The sequence below is a fragment of the Thermobia domestica genome, chromosome 1 (genome assembly GCF_964235325.1).
Source record: "Thermobia domestica chromosome 1, izTheDome1.hap1.1, whole genome shotgun sequence".
In the NCBI taxonomy this organism is placed as follows: Eukaryota; Metazoa; Arthropoda; class Insecta; order Zygentoma; family Lepismatidae; genus Thermobia; species Thermobia domestica.
The window spans coordinates 291,339,837-291,355,609 of NC_137454.1; the positions used below are offsets into that span (position 1 = coordinate 291,339,837).

The following is a 15,773-nucleotide window of genomic DNA, read 5'->3' on the forward strand; positions in this document are numbered from 1 at the left end:
TTTTAGTATACGTAGATAGTGTCTGATGAAGCTAAAATGGATAGTTGGCGACATTGTTACACCACATATATATATTACAATAAACGTATTGTTTTGCTCTGCGACTAGTTTAAATCAAGTTTATGTAATTCTGCTTGTTGAAACATGCCTTTATATAATATTAGAGTGGTCCATATTTTTCGACTTTCGAGTTATTTTTTCAGTCTAGTCCCCCCATAAGTGGTTCCATATCAGATCAGAGTAATCCATGAGAAAAATTATCTCAGTTGATCCGAAGCGACCTGAAGTTTTCAATTCATTGACAGTATACAATATATGGCGAAGTACAAAAAGAAAGTTAGGAATAGCTAGGAGGAGTGACATCTTATTTTAGATAGGAGTAATGTAGCTAGAGCCACTCATGTATAGTATCATCATTTTGGATTGAGACCTAAATTTTTAATAGAAGAAATAGTTTTTAAATTATATTTTCCGAGTTTTGCCAATATTTCCGAACAAAATATTTTTTCTAATGGGTTCAAAATTTCCGGAAATTTTACACAGCACAAGGAAGTTACGTGTCTCCATAAAATATATATTTGATTTTATCATACTGGTATTAAGTAAAATGATTCTGGCCCTGTTGTTTTAACACTTCCCTGATATAAAACGGTAACTTAATAAGATTACTTAAGATGATTTAAATGCGTCCATATTAATTAATGTAACTAGGATTATATTTTATTTATTTATTTATTTATTGTAACAACAACACAACAGGCGTCCTGCCCATTTACAGTGTTTGTTTACATATATGGTAAAATATTATTATTTTTACAGAAGAAAAACATACAGAAATTTTTGTTGTTTCATTAATTAACTCAGCTCATCATACTACAAATTGTGTTCCTAAACATTTTTTCAGACATATTGAATATGTCTATCATTTCACACTTTTCTTCAATATTATTGTAGTGAGAGCTCATTCTCCATAAAGGGGATTTATACAGGATGTCAGTGCGTGCTTTCTTACAGTACATGGTACTACTATTGCTTAACCTCGTTCTAGACGTCGGAACATGCAGAAATATATTAGAACTTAGTTCTATGCAATTAATTTTATTATTTATTATTTTATGTAGAAAACCTAATCATAAACATACCTACGTTGCTGTAATGTCGGTATATTGAAATTGTTTGTTACTTCTGGGTATGGTATGTTTAGTATCGTTTGTACCCATAACTTCATTCTGTCACTGTGCTAACTCTAAAGGGGTGGTGCAAATGTATTTGTTGACACAAAATTTCCCTATTCTAATACAAGAAACATAACTATTCAATGATCTTAATTGTAAACTAGTAAATATAAAATAGTTTTCATTTTAAAAGCATAATGTAAAAAAATATTCTAAAATTTCCATTTTTCCGGTTTTTTCCAAGCTCGGGGAAAAATGGTAAAAAACTGGTATTAAGTAAAATGATTCTGGCCCTGTTGTTTTAACACTTCCCTGATATAAAACGGTAACTTTATAAGATTACTTAAGATGATTTAAATGCGTCCATATTAATTTCACAGGATTTTCGTTTTTTTTTTTCCACAACACTAGGAAGGATCAACAAAACAATCCTTTCAAATATTTTTCGGTCATTCGAGGAAAATCCTGAAGATCCTGTGAAGAAATAGATGTAAACGGAAGTTCTCTTGTTCGCAATTTCTTCTGTTCAATAAAGGCTGCAAAGGTGTTTTCGTTTCCTGAAGTTCTCGCAGAATTCATGATTGCGTGTGTTTTCCATCTGGTGTCACACGTATGGAGAATTTATCGTGTAGAGAAATAGCAATTCTTAATACGGGCCGATACTAGTTGATCATTTCATTGTCAAATATTTCATCCAACAGACGATACTTTTCTTTCAGCGTTCCATGTGTAGCTTCAACTGCCCAACGAATTCTTGTAACAAACCTGATATCGTTTGCTTGTGTAGTGGAGAATTGTGATTTTTTACCTTTAAATGCAGATATAGGAACTTCATAGCCTTTGTCTTCAATATAAGTTTTACAGGGTCTATATTTTAATCCATTAACTACTAATCCTAACTATATATAAAACTACATGAGCTGACATAAATTATTGAGCACTTCTTGTAGAGCCACAATGATTAAATTCGGCATGATTGTAGCTTTCCGAAACTAACCGACAGGAAAATTGCCAAAGATGAATATTTTTAATTTTTTAGGTGGTCTAAAGAGGTGGTGAAGAAGAATTTCCCCATGTTATTTAAATTGGTCTTTTTTTGACCTATAATCTCATGTTTTAGGTATTTGGAATTGGAATATAAAATTGAAATTCGATATGCTTGTACGTTTTTGTTAGCGTTACCTAAGTGAATCATCAGAAATAAAAGTTTCCAACCGTAGAATGGTTTTATGGGGAACTGAAAAATCCTTTCCATGTTATTAATATGGGACGTCTTCTACATTCCAAAATGTTTAGGCACTTCTGGCAGGATTAGAATGATGAAATGTGGCATGATTGTAGCCTTCCAGGACTAACCGACAGGAAAATTGCTAAAAGTTAATATTTTTAATTTTTTAGGGGTCTAAAGAGGGATGAAGAAATTCACATGCTGTTTAAATGGGCGTTTTCTTGGAATACAAAATCTTATTATTTAGATAGTTGAAATACGAAAAGAAACGATAAAATTGTGAGTCCAAGTGGTGCGAGGCCGTAGGCCGAACAAAGATAGTGTGTGGGGGCGAAGCCCCCGGGTGGGCAGATTCAGGAAATATGAAGAGCAAATTCACGAAATTCACTGTTGATGCAAAGGCCGATAGATAAGATATGCGAGGCCGTAGGCCCAACAGACTCGGGGGAGTTTATTAATATAAAACGTATAGTTCTTATGTAGATGGGGATCCTGGCCCCAAGGAAAATAGCAGAAGATGCTCCTGGCTGTCAGTATTTCCTTTTTCCCGACAAATTCACACAATTACAAAGATTCATTGTTTCGTGTTTGTTTTAAAGTGACAAGGGTGTTCATTCCCAAATAAATTATTAAATATTAAGAGTTTCACTATATCTCAAATTAGGGATGTGGGCGTCACAGTCTATCAAATGGGGCCTCAGTGAATTTGGAACTTCAGATGTGATTTCTCATTCATTTACTTAGCAGATATGCGAAAGCTACATCAATGTCTGTTCTTTTTGCATTTGCTCCCTTATAGATGTGGTATTGTTGGTTTTGGCTAATTTTGACCATGGCGTACCCGTGATACAATCTTGAAAAAATATATATGTGATTTTAGGGTTAAAGCGACATCTAAAATTTATTTTTTCACAATTGTACTCTCAGACCATCATATGTCAAAAGGGGCTCAAAATATTGAATTGAATTTTTTAAGAGGGAAAATGGTTGGGGGGAGCTGTTATTTATTTTTATTTTTTTTTTTCAGACAAAGACTTGTATACACCTATACATACATCCAAATTCGAACAAAATCGACCGATTCCCAAATAAATTATTAAATATTAAGAGTTTCACTATATCTCAAATTAGGGATGTGGGCGTCACAGTCTATCAAATGGGGCCTCAGTGAATTTGGAACTTCAGATGTGATTTCTCATTCATTTACTTAGCAGATATGCGAAAGCTACATCAATGTCTGTTCTTTTTGCATTTGCTCCCTTATAGATGTGGTATTGTTGGTTTTGGCTAATTTTGACCATGGCGTACCCGTGATACAATCTTGAAAAAATATATATGTGATTTTAGGGTTAAAGCGACATCTAAAATTTATTTTTTCACAATTGTACTCTCAGACCATCATATGTCAAAAGGGGCTCAAAATATTGAATTGAATTTTTTAAGAGGGAAAATGGTTGGGGGGAGCTGTTATTTATTTTTATTTTTTTTTTTCAGACAAAGACTTGTATACACCTATACATACATCCAAATTCGAACAAAATCGACCGAGCCATTCTTGAGAAATAAATTAATCCCACTTTTCCGATTTTGCGTCATTTCTCATGAACCAATGAGAATTGAGGTTTGAAACGTGAGGGATTAATGTATCTTGGGGTACCTACATACCACCCACTTGTCGTCCCGAGATTCCTCTGAGGCCATTTCTCTATACTTATCCACACATGCCCTTTCTCTTGAACACTATCTGGTACTGATATTTTTATGATTTCAAATATGGTTTAACACCGAATCAAAGCTTCGGACTATTTCATTTGGCTTTTGAGGATAAAGCATCATCCAATAGGACTGTGTACAATTAGTTTTCCGAATTCTATCGTGGTAGTACATTTCGTAGTTGTTAATTTCGTGAAAGTCATCCATTCACATCTGTTGTTACCAGTAATGTTGATGCTGTACCTGAAATGATTGAGGGTGTTCGGCATGTGTCATACCGTGAAACTCAGACATTCTTGAACTCCATATGAAAGCAGTACATCGAGTTAGCATGGTCACCTGAACGTAAGGAAACTTTCAAGCTGTTATATCCTACACAAATTGATCGAAGCTCAAAACAGGATCGTATCAATTGTTGTAAAGAAATGATCCAAAAATTCAACCGAGATAAGTCAAATTTGATGTACTACATCGTTATAGAGGACGAAACTTGAAAAGTTGTTCGATCGAGGAGTGCTGCCAAGGAAATTATTGCGTGTTCCTTCGGTTATACCGTATATGTGTTAACAATAGAGTTAAAAGTTGGACGGACTGTAAATGTTGAGTGGTATACAACAATTAGTTTGCCAGAGGTCAGCAATGAATTGTAAAAACAAACTTAAATCTTCACATCATTCTCCACACCACAACGCCAGTTTCCACTCAGCATATCAAACTATTGATTTGTTGTCCAGTAAAAATGTGGAATTAATGACTCAATTGTCCGTACTCACCTGATTTATCACCTAATGACTTCTTTAAGTTCCCATACATGAAAAATTAGATGCGTGGCGAGTATTTTGTGTCTCCTGAAGCAGCTGTTGATGCATTCCGAGGAACAGTTTTTGAGGTGATTCTTCAAACTGTTATGAGAAATAAGTAAATAGATATAAATAAAGATAATTTAAACATAAAGAGGTATGTTCTTCCGAGTTCTATAATAGTTGAGTACTAGCACCACTGTTAGTAGTAGTTTGTAGAAATATTTCCAGCAGCCCTTGTATTAACTATTTTCTTCTTTAACTATGATAGTAAGAATGACTATATTTTTTCTTTTAGATAGAAGCAACAAGTTACTCGTAAAAGTAGCATATGAATTAGGGAAGATTTAATTGTATTAAATTAACATTATTTATTAGTGATCAGTTTAGTATTTTGTGTTTTTATTTCGTACGCGTCTTTATATATATTTCAACTGACAATTAATGTAAATAAATTCCGAAACAATATGAAAATTTTGCTCAGTTCAAGTCTATTCTTGACAGCCTCTTTCCCTACTTTGGAAGCTAAAACATGCAACCTTACAGCACGATATATTACACAGAAATATACGTTGAGTTGTCCTTATAGTTTCTGATTATCACGTTAGGAGACGAAGAGGTCAAGAATTTGCTTGAACAACTTCGCAATGACATGCAAACTCATCCATCAACTATAATATGGCAGCCATTACTGAACAACCAATATTCACGCGATAGCTATCAATGGAAGAATTTGAAGTGCAGGAGATACAGCATAAGAAAGTTGCTAATTATGTCTTATTCTGTACAAAGTTACTTTGTTTGCTGAGCATGGTATGCTGTGATGAGATCTGACATTCTTCAAAAGATCTGCGGAATTCGTGCTCAGAGAGAAAATTTCGATACAAACTTTAGTTCATTACAAAATCCTATGCATGAATATCATCAGAGAAATTCTTTTTATCATCAAAGAAAACACATTTTCTAAAGACTATTTTTTTAAAGAGCTTGTGGTCATTAACGGTCACTGCCCGAGCGACGCATTTTTAAACTTTATATATACTATTCGATGAAGGTCTCTTCCAATTCTTATACGTAACCATGTGTATTGGACTCCTGTTCTGGTGTTACTCTACAGAGCTTCTGGATTTCGTCTTACCACTATATATGAGCACATTTCCTAGCTTTCTTGGTATTCAATCAAGGATTGTTTTCGTTCATTCCAATCATTTCATTTTGCAATTGCAGTCTGCCCGACCATCTATCGTTCCAATGTCTTTATTATCATATTCATCATTCCTGTTATTTTTGTGATCCTGTTTTCCTATCTTCGCGGGAAATTCCTAGCATGCATCTATCCATGCTTCCTTGTATAGCCTGGATACTGCGAATGTCTGATTTCATTAGTGCCACTGTCTCTAATTCATGTCAAAACAAGAGAATATATACATCGAAAATGTTATTCTTTGGAACTTTGGCACTTTCCTGTTTGCATTTAAAACAGTATGTTAATGCGTGACAGAAGGTATAATAAGCAAATTCAGTGACGACCTCACAAAAAGAAAGTACTAGAGGGAAAACAGCCTGGCCGGTAGACTCAGATATAAAGAGAACATAATTCTGAAGTAAGAAAACAAAAGAGTAAAGATGCAGCAGATAGCTGGTGTGGTGTGAGAAGAAATTGTGTGCGTTATTAGAAATATAAAACGAAGGAAAGTAGCAGGAAAGCATGCTGTTATATTTAGTGATAGTATCGGAAATTCGAGGCAAACAAGTTGAGACGAAACCGAAACTTTCATCTGAGACTTACTGGAGACAAGACAGAAACAGACAGATGTAAATCGAGGCGCGACTATGAAAGTCTTGGTCTTGTCCCGAAATGTATATAAATAAATTATAGTTGAATCGGTGATCTTTTATCTTTTCAAACTAACAAGGAAAGCACTTGGGTTTGAAAAAAAAATATTTCTTTATGAAATTTTATTTATAGGACCACTACGTTATTCTGATGTGATAGTATCTTTTTTTTGGCAAGACTGCAAACATTCAGTAGATGTCACTTCAGCGATCATTGTAGAAGCTAAACACAATGCAAATATCTTAAGTGCAAATACAAGTCAGGATTATAAATAGAATGCTTAAAGCAGTATGCATTTTTAGAAAACATATATCTAGTTAAGAAGTCCGAATTAGTCATACGCAATTATTGGATATAGACCAAGGGGGTTATTCTCCCCCCCCCCCCTCAAGGGAACTTTTGCCACTATATTAGAAATGTTACTTAGGGTCCTTAGAATCAAAAAATTGTTGTTGGTCAACATATAAGTGCAACACCTGGGTCCTGGAGCCCTTAACCCCTTAGCACCCGTGTATATTTACAGACATCGATGGGATCTCTTTAAATGACCGTAGATCAAACCGTTAGTGCAACACTGGAACAAGTTATACCTCGATCGATTTGTAAGGCTGTAGGCTTTCAGCTTACATTATGAACGGGACATTTCTGTGTACAAATGAAGACTAATTGAGGGATATTTAAGAAAATTTCACCTAAAAACGTCCCTTCTCTCTATTCTTCGATTCTTTTAGTTATTATGTGGCAACACTGCAAACTACGCGAATAATAAAATGTATTTATGTGTCCCATTTCATGTTCAACTTACGCTGAAAATTTCATCTTGATCCATCAAATAGCAAAGGAAATTTGTTTTTTATAGTTTTCACAGAGTTCATAATAATAGATTTTCATGAAAGTACGAGTATGACTTTATGTCAATGTTCCGACCGTTAGTGCAACACTGGAACAAGTTATACCTCGATCGATTTGGAAGAGTGCAGGCTTTCAGTTTACGTAACGAACGAGACATTTCTGCGTACAAAAGAAAATAATTTAGGGATATTTAAGAAAATTTCCCTAAAAAAGTCCCTTCTCGCGATTCTTTTAGTTATTTCGTGGCAACACTCCTAACTAGGTGAATAATAAAATGTATTTAGGTGTTCTGTTTTATGTTCAACCTAAACTGAAAATTTCGTCTTGATCCATTAAATAGCAGCAGAGAACATATGTATTTTATAGTCTTCACAGGGCTCGTAATAATAGATTTTCATGGAAGCGAGTATGACTTTGTGTCAATGTACAGGTATTACGTGGCAAACTAGGTGAATAATGAAATGTATTTGTGTCCTTTCTATGTTCAGCTTAAACTGAAACTTTCGTCTCGATCCATCAAATAGCAGCAGAGGAAATATGTATTTTATAGTCTTCACAATTTTCATAATAATTGATTTTCATCGAAGTATGAGTATGACTTTGTGTCAATGTTCTGTTTTATTTTTCTATAGAAAACAAGTGATACAAATTATTTTAGTTGATTTTTTCATTCGTTAGATTATGACAGATTCCCAGTACCAAGAAATTCCCCAGGAAGGTTTTATGGTTTGTTCGTCCATGCTATAATACGAGTATAAATAATTTCAAAGCAATAATTTTATTGTTGTGCGGTTACATTATGTTCCTTTGAAAATACTTTGTTGTTCTGCTATTCCACAACGAATACACTTCCAAACAACGCTGCTGGTATGTGAAGTTATCAAACAACTCGAAGTTATTGCGTACGGCACGTATTCTTATTAGATGTGCAAACAGATAATCGCACTTAATATAGTAATATGTATTTTTTTTTTTTAACCTTTTCAGGACGGGCAGGAATTTCAAGAAAATCGTAGACCCTTACTTTGGCGGCTCTAGCACCACTCCTAATTCTTCCATGGGTATGAATTATACCTTGTTGGAAAGCTTATGAAACAAAGATTCTAGTAAGATAACCTTTGAGGCTACCGTACCCAACCCGTAGAAGAAGAAAGAAAGAGAAAAGTGAAAAAAATATTTTTTCCAAATTTGTGAGAGTCTGGCAACACTGTTTCTAGTCGTACGCTAGAAAAAATATTCTGACCTGTAGGCCAGACATTGATAATAATTATACCATAAAATGAAGGGCAAAGGTACAATAGCTAGGTAAAAAAAAAAAATCGGAAGATAGAATCTAGGTGAATCATCCTGTTCCTATTTTCCAGAGAAATTTCCGTCTACCCTTACGTTGGCAGGCTTGGCGACGCCCCTAAATGTCACACATAAACAAACCATACCTCGTTGGAAACCTTATAGAACAGACATTTCAGCAAAGTAACTTTCGTGTCTCTCGGACCAAATTCGTAAAAGAAGAAGAAGACGAAAATCATTTTTTTTTTCAAAAATACAATTCTTCAGATTTTGTCAGACTGTGGCAACACTGGTATTTGTCGTACGCAAGGATAAAAATTCTCACATTTACGCCAGACATTGGGAACAATGATATTAAAAAATGAAGGGTTTAGATACAATAGGAATGGAGGAAAAATTCGGAACCCCGAACCTACGTGAATCATCCTGTATTTTGTTCGAGAGATTGTGGTATACGCTAACATTGGCAGGCTTGGCCACACTCCTAATTGTCACAAACATATCAGCTATACCTCGTTGGAATCGTATAACACACACATTCCAACAAGGCAAGTTTCATGTCTCTTGGGCTAAATTAGTAAAAGAAGAAGAAGACGAAAATCAAAATTTTGGTTGGAAAATCCATTTTTTTTTAAATTGTCGTACTATGGTAACGCTGTTATTTCTCGTACGCAAGAAAAAAAATCTCACATTTACGCCAGACATTGGGGACAATGATATAAAAAAATGAATGGTGTAGGTGCAATAGAAATGGAGGAAAAAATTCGGAGCACCGAATTTGCGTGGATCATCCTGTATTTTTTTCGATAGATTGTGGTATACGCTAATATCGGCAGGCTTGGCCACACTCCTAATTGTCACAAACATATCAGCTGTACCTCGTTGGAAAGCTTATGGAACAAACAATCCAACAAGATAACTTTTGTGTCTGTCGGGCCAAACTAGTAAAAGAAAAAGGAGACAAAAATGAAAATTTTGGGTGGAAAATCAAGTTTTTCGAAATTTGTCGGACTATGGCAACACTGTTGTTTGTCGTATGCAAGAAAAATAATTCTCACATTTACCCCCGTTATTGTGAACAATTGTGCAAAAAATAAACCGTGTAAGTGCAGTAGGAATGCACTCTTACTAACGGCAGAGAATAAACTCGCATTGGTTCACCTAACATTGTTCGTCGCATGATCATTGTTTTTCTTTCCTTTTGCTTCGAATTTCAAAACAATTTTTCCACTTGAAATAATAAAAACTGGATTAATTCATTCCCTTTCCCCATGAACTCGAATTCCAAAATGATTTTTAACGGTAAACAAAGTGAGCATCGTTTCACAGTGTGACACTAAGATTTCTAAACTATGCGAATTCAGTACTCAAACTTGAAGTAGTACTTGTGTAAGTACTGGTTGCAATAGAGTAATAAGATGAAAGATACAATCTCTTCCTCGGACGCTGAATCAAAAAGCAATTACTAGCTATCTCTTACCGTTTTTGTTCTATGCCAGTAAAGTTTGAAACAAATATCGTTATTTCAACCACATAAGAGTTTAAATAAAAGGCTGAGAGAAGAGATATAACATATTGTTGAGACACGGAATCGATTACAAAATGTCGCTTCTTGACATCTTTTACTGGTTTTGTTCTACGGAAATCAGTATTGAAACCGTAAGTAATAGTAAATTTGAACCGCTTCCGGTTTCAGTAGTGTGTCACGGATAGCCATGATATGTTGCCTTGAGACGCTGAATGGTTTTCCAAAAAAAAAAAGGCTTATTGCGATCTGTAACCATTTTCGTTCTGTGGCGATAAACATTGAAATCAGAAATGACTAATTTGAACCACTTCCGGTTTAAATAGATGGTTAAAAAGAAGATGGAACATGTATGGACGCTGAATCGATTGCAGGAAACAGCATCTTGATATCATTTACCATTTTTGCTACACGGAAATCAGTATTGAAACCGGAAATAATAGTAAATTTGAACCACTTCTGGTTTCTGTAAAGTGTTGTAGTTAGTCATGGTGTGTTGCCTTAAGACACTGGATTGTTTGCGAAAAACCGCTTCTCGGTATCTGTTCATTTTCGTTCTATGGCGATAAACATTGAAACCGGTGTAAGGGGAAGTTATAGAGAATTCGAACCACTTCCGGTTTTGATAGAGTGGTGTAGATAGGCATGATATGTTGTCTTGAGACGTTCAATCATTTGTAAAAAACAACTTCTTGCTCTCCGTTACTGTTTTTGTTCTGTGGCGATAAACGTTGAAACTGGAAGTGCTAATATGAACCAATTCCGGTGTGATAGAGAGTTAACGGAGATGAAATGCAACCTTGCGACGCCGAATCGATTGCGAAGAACTGCATCTCGATATCTCTTACCGTTTTTGCTCTGTTACTTGTCGACAGATGGACAGACGAAGCCGTTCTTTAAGACTTCCGACACTTTCGCATAGCATAGTTGGAAGTCTTAACACATTGGGTTTTAAGGTAAAGTATTGACGAATAATATATTTAGTCCTATTGTATTTGAAGAAAAGTGTAAATTAATAGAATTAAATATATAATAAATCTGAATATTGAAAAAAATAACACAAAACAGACACAGAAACATAAAATTTGCAGCGAAAATTACACGAGATGCTTTTATTGCAGCTTCCGACAACGAACTGAAGTATGTGTCACCTGAACACTGGGGAAATGGACACAAAAATACGCACGAACAATAGTTGACGTTCGGGAGCTCCTTCGTGGCTAAGCGGTTAGCGTACGCGCCTTTGGCATGGGAGACCCGGGTTTGATTCCCAGCGGGAGCTCATGTTAGAATTTCACGTTAATCAGTAGGTCCCGTCTCATATAGCCTTGCTGCTGAAAGAACGTTAAACTCAAAAATCAAATCAAATACTTGACGTTCGGATTTCGGGGCAAGATGTCATCTGATTTTCGTTCGCATCCCAAGCTGTTCAAGTTCTCTGGCGCTCGAATTTCGAGGGGAATATTGTAGTACAGTGGCGTATTTACGATTTTGTTTCAGAAGGGGGCTTTGCTAATTTTAGTCCTAGAAATGTGAAAATTCTGTAAGATATTTCATTTACTTTAATATGGTAAATAAAATTCCCGTGGGGCTTAAACCCAGAAGATCCCCCTAGATACGCCACTTTTGTAGTAGTGTAAGACATTCTGATGAATACTCCCATTGTTACCTATACCGACGAACCCTTGTGATGTCGGCAGAAGAACCACAAAATACTTCAGCTCGTGAAAGTAAGAAATGTAGTTTGGGTAATTACTTGTCTTTAGCCTAACTGGAATAACCGTGGGACGTAAAACTTAAAGATTTCATTTCATTTTTTATTGATAAAGTAACTTTTCATTGAATAATGATAAAGTAACTTTTCATTAAATAATGATATCAGAGAAAGAGGTGGAGATGGGTGATGACAGCATGGCAACGCAACAAAACAGTATACAACAACAGCTGTTCAGATAATCGAGTAATCGATAACAATTCGATAAAATTTCCAAACCGTTTCGTCAATAAAGAATTTTAATTTTATCGAATTAACGAACTTTCGAGACTCGAAATGTTACAAACATTCGACGAGTTTGAGACACTATAACTGTTCGTGAGTCTCGAATTGTTTGAAAGCAGCAAATAATGAAAGATGTCTCTATGATCGCAATACATCGGGTCGTTTGAATATTTTAAAAAGTTCAGTATTATCGGAGTGTTTAGAAGAAACAATGTATATAATCGAGGTTATCATAGGTGTACATGTACTACATATATGCAGGATGTTCATTTTAAGTTGTCTCTCTTGAAGTGAAAGAAAAGTTTCTTCCACAGACCCGATACTCGAAATTTCGATAATACCCGAAACTTCGATAATACTCGAAATTTCGATAATACCCGAAACCGGTAATTTCAAATACTCGAATACTTTCGAATAACCGATGACAATTCGATAAATTTTCACTCTCGAAGTTCGATAGGTCCTCAGCCATATCGAACACCCCTACTCGAAACAACATGCACCAAGCACACGAAATAGTTTTAAAAGCTGCAATTCAGTTGAAGCTTTTTGAGCCTTGCATGAAAATTTTGTACCTCATTGAAGAAAATCACGTTCGTTTGCTTCCTTTGCTGTCCGGATCATTGTGCAGCATTCACCTTTACAAGTCAAAACCATCTCGAGGGAAGTTTTCGTGTGTCTTTTGGTACATGAATTAGATAAGGACAGATAGTATAAATGTAAAGTGTAAAACTGTATATGCTAGATAACTCAGGAAGCTCAATGAATTCGATTTAAGCTAGGGTACAAAGTCATGTGAAAATATATACAGTCATTATGTGAACACCTTCATGTAAAACAATGGTACTAAATTCAACCTGATACATTCGTGAAACATATTTACAATTAGTAGGATTTAGGAAAAGCTCAAGGTGCATGGCATTACTAAAAATAGCTGTAATTTTTATTTTACCATTAAATGAAAAATGATATTAAAATATTCCTATTTACAGTGTAAAATATGAAATTCATTTCACCTTGAATTGTAAGTTTGCGAATAGGCAGAAAACAAGAGAATCATGCTCACGGCAAATCACTCGAAGGAATTCATAGAATGAGTCTCTGCGAATGACGGGTTTAGGCAGTAATCAGACAGCTGCTTATTAGACTGGTTGGGCTACACGCTATATTTCTACTTTCTTTGTTTGAAGTTAGAGACCGTCTGCTTCAAGTTTTATTTTTATTTATGTCTATTCTGAACGTAATATCCGAGGTGAAAGTTTGTGTACATACCTCCCCCCATATATATATATATATATATATATATATATATATATAAACACACATGACAGGGAACAGCTGTATAATCAAAATGTAATATATATATATATATATATATATATATATATATATATATATATTACGTCTCGTTCGTTCCCAATATAATACATGCATAATAAAATGTACTGATGTACAAAAATTTATCTATATTATAAAATTGAAAGTGACTATGTTTGTGACTCGTAGTCTCTTAAACCGCCCGACCGATCTCTGTCAAATTTTCAACGTAGATGCGGTTCTGGCCTGGGAGTGTTTTGAGCTATTTACTTTGACGGTACAACTTAGGGGAGGGGGACATAGAAGAAATTAAATAAAACTTAATAATTCTTAAACCATCCGAACGATCTTGATAAAATTTTCCATGTAGATGAGGTTCGGGACGGGGATGATTTCTATCATTTCACTTTGATGGAGCAACGTAGGTGAGTGGGTGGAGGGGGAGATATACAAAAATCAATAAATATAAAAATAAAAGTGACTATGTTCGTGAATTAAATACTTTTGAACCACCCAATCGATCTCAATCAAATTTTCAACATATATGAACTTCAAACCTGGAAAGTTTTTTTTTTTTTTTTAAATAATTTCGTTTTGACAGTAGATCTTAGGGGAGGGGAGGAAGGGAAATATATGAAAATGAATAAAACTTAATAACACTTGAACCACCCCACCGATCTCGATCAAACTTTCAACATAGATAAGGTTCACGCCTGGAATATTTTCTTCATTTCATTTTTGCAGTGCAAGGAAAGGGAGGAGGAGGGGGTAGGTATATGTAAAAAAAAAAAAAAAAAGGTAACAATAAAAGTGACTGTCTTTGTGACTTCATCACGTTTAAACCACTCTACCGATCTTAATCAAATTTTCAACATAGATGAGGTTCAGATATGAGGTGTTTTTATATCACATTAACTGTAGAACCTAGGGGAGGAGGAGGGGGAGGGGACAAATCTATAAAAATAAATGAAACTTAATAACTCTTGAGCTACCAGACCTATCTTGATCAAACTTTCTACATAGATAAGGTTCGATTTTCATTACTTCACTTTTATAGTGGAACCTAGAGGAGGGGGAGGGGAAGATATATATGTAGAAAGAATAAAAATAAAAGTGACTGTCTTTGTGGCTTCATCACACTTAAACCACCCGACCGATCTTAACCAAATTTTCAACATAAATGAGGTTTAGATATGAGGTGGCTTTTATCATAACATTTTAACTGTAGAACTTAGGGGAGGAGGAGGAGAGGGGACAGATATATAAAAATAAATAAAACAATATCTCTTGAACCATCCAACCGATCTCGATCAAATTTTCAACATAGGTGACGTTCGGGCTTGGGGTAATTTTTATCATTGAACTTTGACGGTGCAACGGTTTTGGGCCTCAGATTGAGCATTTGTATGCTCATGTAAGTTCATTTGCTTTCATCTCACGAACAGTGCCAATTGTTGAGCCTCAGTGGCTAAGTGGTAGAGCTCCTCTCTGGTGCGGGGATTCCTGGTTTGATCCAAAGCCTTGCGAATTTGTGATGAACAAAAGTGCATCCGTGGTTTTGCTTGAGGTTTTTCGTTTTATCCGAAGTTCCCTGATATTAACTTCAGAATGAGAGTAGGCATGGATATGATTTATATAAAATATTAAAGAAAACAGGTAAATAATAAATTCCTCCTTCTTGTCACTTTCTTTTGTCACAGTGTTACAAAATAATTACAAAATCTTTTTTGTGTCCTGCTGTTGCAGCGTTAGCTCTACCTATGACACTTTCAACACGCTGCCGTATACTATTGATCTTAATTGTTAGTGTTGGTATTAGATAGATTTACGATGTAAACATAATAAAGCACTATTACCCTCCGAATGTCATTACTGCACTCTTCTCTAACAGTACGAAATTGCATTTAGTTTCAAAGGACGCCAGGGCGAGATAATCAAATGGGACTAAATTCAACGTGATTTTCTGACTAAATGGTTCAATGTTGTAAAGCATTTTTCACGACTGCATCTAACTCTATCGTTAGAAATGTCTGGTAA

The 15,773-nt window shown here is 35.1% G+C and overlaps 1 protein-coding gene across 2 annotated transcripts in view; it reads left to right on the forward strand.

Annotated features, from left to right (window-relative positions):
• LOC145661383 (protein spitz-like) overlaps window positions 1-15,773 on the forward strand; it is a 598,112-nt gene that overhangs the window by 102,426 nt on the left and 479,913 nt on the right. The window lies entirely within an intron of this gene.